Source organism: Hyaena hyaena, unplaced genomic scaffold, assembly GCF_003009895.1.
Source record: "Hyaena hyaena isolate Hyena2069 unplaced genomic scaffold, ASM300989v1 scaffold_1233, whole genome shotgun sequence".
Taxonomy (NCBI): domain Eukaryota; kingdom Metazoa; phylum Chordata; class Mammalia; order Carnivora; family Hyaenidae; genus Hyaena; species Hyaena hyaena.
Window position 1 is genome coordinate 211,147 of NW_024081867.1, and position 4,969 is coordinate 216,115.

The following is a 4,969-nucleotide window of genomic DNA, read 5'->3' on the forward strand; positions in this document are numbered from 1 at the left end:
TTATTTTCAGATGAAAAGTAGAGGCTTGGAGAGGTCAGTGACTTTCACTCCTTACATCTGCTAATAATAATATTTGAGAAACTGTTATGTGCCTGACATTTTATATACATTGTCACCAGTCCTCACAACAACAGTTGCTACAATGTAACTGACATGGTTCTCATTTTGCCATTGCAGACACTAATTCTCAGAAGACTTGAAAAAATACCAGAAGTCATACATCTAGTAAGCCACGCAGCTAAGAATCCATGTCATGCTGGACCAACTTCAAAGCCCAAATCCACACTTCATGGTACAGATTATGAATGGTCAATAGGTTCACTAGCAGTTGGCAGAATTTAGTTCCTCAAGGCATCACCTCACCTTCTCCGTTGTGTGGTGCTGCCCACAACATAGCAGTTTGCCTCTCTAAGACCAGTTACGGAACATCTTTCTTTAGGGTATGAAAACTGTCCTAAAATATATATATATATATAATGTAATAAGTAGAATGACATACCATCACCCTTGGCATATAATGTAACCTCATCAAGAGAGTGACATCTCATCACCTTTATTATATTCTTTTGGATAGAAATAAGACACAGCTTCCACTTTACTCAAGGAGAGGGGATGATACAAAGATGTGACACATGTCAAGAGGAAGGAGTGGTCACTTAAGAGTATGCCTGTCACAGCTAGTACACCAAATAATTTTACTTAGATTAGAATTATCATAGAACCTAAACCCTATTATTCTCTTTTGTATCATTAAATTTAAACGTACTTGAAGGATCAAAAAAGGATACAATTTTCTTTATAAAATTATGTAGCCTACATAATATATATTAATGATTTTGTTATCACTATTTCCCCACATATCTAGTTCTTGATAACCATTTTGTAAGTATTTTACTCTTTCAATGATTCTTTCAACATTTATATACTTCAGTTGATTGATATAACTTACCATGTAAAGCTCAATAGGAAATTTTCTTTCAAGTTATATCTAAAATGTGTGCCTATATTTGAAAGTGAATGTTTAGATATCAACAATAAACATAAATGATACACTTTGTCCCTATTAACATAGTTACAATGATTACTTATGATTGGAAGCTATTACTTGTGATACGAAGCTTTGTAATTACATAAGCATAGATAATGTAGAATTTCAGGCATGTCAGATATAATGGTGAAGTAGGGATGAGGTTATTCAGCTTCCAAAATGCTGAGTTTCAAATTGAACCCAATACCAAGGCAAAAGCCATTAGTGTTGTTTTGCTGATTTTCACTCATGGTGGCTTTAGAATTGCTATTGTAGCTGTAGTTCTGGCCCATTTTTCATTCCTATTTTCATTTACTTGTGCATCCTATAATTTTCTCTTGATTAATTTCACCAAAGCTTTGCCTGTTGGTTTTCTTAAAAAATTCTCTTTGGATTGTTTTATTAAATTTTTCTATGCCTCAAATTATTTTCTTGTAAAAGTGGAGATAATAATAGTTCTCCTTAAAATTTGTTTTCTATTTCAGTTGATTTCTCTTCTTATTATCTTGTGTTTTCTACGATATTTGGTTTATACTGCTCTTCCCTAAGTTCAGTTCTTTACTTTTTAATTTCTTTTTTTTGAATATGTGTATTTAAAACTATATTTTCCTCCAGCTACTTCTTTAGCTACACTGGACAAGTTTTGACACACTGTAATTTCATTATCTTTCAGACCTAATGTTTAAATTTTTTAGTAATGTTGATCTTCTGACCTAAGAGTTATTTATACGTCTGAGTTCCAATTTGACAGATGCCTTGTTTTCATTGACCTTTTTATTGCTTTCCAATGTTCTGTGGTCAGAGAAAATGATGTGACATTTCTTTTTCTGAAATTCACTGGTACTCCCTTTATGGACTGGAATATGGTCAATGTATTAAGTTGCTGAACATTTCAAGAAGATTATGTATTGTTTAATTGTTTTTATTTCATAACCCATGGAAATCTTGATAAATTAACATAATAGAAGCTTCTTTCTCTCTCAGGTTAAAGTCCAGATATTGGTAGTCACTTCAAGCTGTGATTTAGGATTTAGGCTGCTTCCAGCTTTCGTTCTGTCATTTTTGAAATGTGATTCTTAAAATGATCTTATAGAATCTCTCCATTCTCAGTACGAGAGGAAAAAATCATGGAGACCAGGTTGGTCACATGACTACACATGACTATAAGAGCAGCTTAAAAATGTAGTCTAGCTCAGAGCCAGGAAGAAGAGCAATAGATTTTGTTGATTAGCTACAATATTACTACAATTCTGATATTTTTTTAACTCAACAAATTAAACACTTGTATCATTTTTTAAAATACAGAATTACAGGGGCACCTGGGTAGCTCAGTCGGTTAAGCGTCCAATTTCGGCTCAGGTCATGATCTCACAGTTCATGGGTTCAAGCCCCGTGTCGGGCTCTGTGCTGCCAACTAGCTCAGAACCAAGAGCCTGTTTCAGATTCTGTATCTCCCTCTCTCTCTGACCCTCTCCTGCTCATGCTGTCTCTCTCTCTTTCAGAAAGAAATAAAGTATTAAAAATAAATAAATACAGAATTACAAATATTTGTTTAGATTTTCCTTTATGTCTACTAATACCTATGTTCATCATTTTCTTAATTTGTTTTTTTGTTTTGTTTTTCATTTTTTGATATTTTATTTTATTTTATTTTATTTATTTTTGTAAAAGAATAGGCAGGCAATACAGTAGGGACCAATTAATGCTGAAATCTCATTGGGTTAATCCATAAAAAAATTATTTCTCATTCACACTAAATGTCAGATGAAGGTGAGAGGAGCTGTTTCTCCTTAAAATCAGTCAGGGACTTCATCATATTGTGCGGCTGCTCTGGAATTACACGTGCCACTGGCCCCGCACGCCCCTCCCTCTCATGGCTCATGAGTCAGAACCTGTGGTATGGCCTCCAGCTGACTGTTGTCGCCTCATAGCAGAAATTGGGTGGTGAGCACACTGTCTCTGTTACACTTCTCTCTGGTTTTATTTTCTTTTTTCCTTTAGAAATTTCCTCCTGTGAGCTTCTGTTGGTTGTAAACATTATTATTTTTTGTTTCTCTGAATATGTCCTTATTTATCTCCAATATTTAAGTATAGATAGTTTTGTTAGAATCACCATTATAGGTTAATTATAACTTTCTCTTGACGTTTTGAAAATATTATTCCATTATCTTCTGGCTTCCGCTGGGCTTCTAGAAGTAGAAGACATTTTACTCTTTTTTTTCCCTGTAACTTTAAAGTTTATAAGTTTTTAGCACAATATACGTGTGTATCTTGTTAATGATGTCTGGAACTCAATGGTCCTTTCTTGAATTTTAAGGTTTTTTTTCTTCAGTTCAGTGAACTGGTATTCTATTATTTCTTTGTTCGTGATTTCTCATCTGTTCCCTTTTGTCCCCTAGTAATTATATAATTCATACATTAGATATCCCACATCTCTCCTCCACTTCTCATATTATTTTGATCATATTTTCTGTTTCTTTGTAAATGTGTTCTGCATTGATGGTTGTTTCTTCAGTTTGATCTTCCAAGATAACTATTATCTAAAATAAATATTTCCTACCATGTTGTCTTTCTTTAGAACTGTAGTATCCCTTCTTCTTTTCACTCAGTGTAATCAACATATTTCCCAAGTACAGAAGCTTCTGGAGAGATCTGCATTTTCCAACTACAAAATCTGCAAGTAACTTTTTTGTATCTGTTTTCTTTGCTTGTGTCCTTATTACAATGGTCGAATATACTATCTGTTCTATAAGTCCTAATACCTCCCATATTACATTTCTTTTTTGTATTATCATTCATTTCTCTATTTATTTGCTTATATCAGCAAACAGCTCTACACCATGGTGCTTCTGAAATCAGACTATGGAGATTTAAAGCTTAAATCTGCCAATTTCTAGCCTTGGGACCCTCGATAATTGAATTACATTTGCTTTATATCTCTTTTATATTAAGGGAGGAAATACCAGTATTTGCCTCTTGGTATTATTAAGATGAGATACTTTATTAATTTGAAGCAATTAGCATAGTGCCTGACCCATAAAACTAAATAAATAGAACTTAATATTTTTCATCTTAAAAAATAAAAACAGGGACGTCTGGGTGGCTAGGTCAGTTGAGTGTCAGACTCTTGGTTTTGGCTCAGGTCATGATCCCAAGCTTATGAGATTGAGCTCCAAGTAGGGCTCTGTGCTGAGCATGGAACCTGCTTAGTATTTTCTCTCTCTCTTCCTCTGCCCCTCTCCCTCTCTCACATGCACTCTCTCTCTTAAAAAAAAAAAAAAAAAAGTGAAAACAATGTCACTTGAGCTACAGAAAGCCCTGATTTCTACCCAGCTGTCTTTTCTCTTTCACATAAAAATTGTTCTCACAATGTGTCCGCAAACTGTCTCTCTCCTTCTCTGAATCATCCCATAAATTGCTTAAGTTGAAATATAATCAGCGTGCTTGGAACTCTCAAATTTCTCTTTACCAGCCAATCTCCTTTGCATCCTAGACTCATATGTGCTTATTCAGTATCTCTACTTTTATGACTCTTTTGCATCTCACTCTTAACATGGCCATAAATCAATTCTTGACCTTGCCCCCTGTCAAATGGCTTCCTTTTCTACTCTTTTTGATCTCATTAAATGTCACCACCACATACCCAGTTTTTTAAACCAGACTCTTAAAAATTATCCTCAATCCCTGTATTTCCCTTACCAACCACATCGTCATGTATAGTTGGTTTTACCTCCAAAATGTCTCTTGAATCTAACATCTTACTACTGTCTCCAAGCCACAACCTGTTAAATCCAACATCATTGCACACACATTGCATTTTACAATAGCTTCCTAATTACCCTGTGCATTTTCATTCTTGCAAAAATAGTCTCTCAACCTATTCCCCAGATAATTCCCAGAACCTCCCTTTAATAAATCAAATATCATCATGTTGTGATCCAA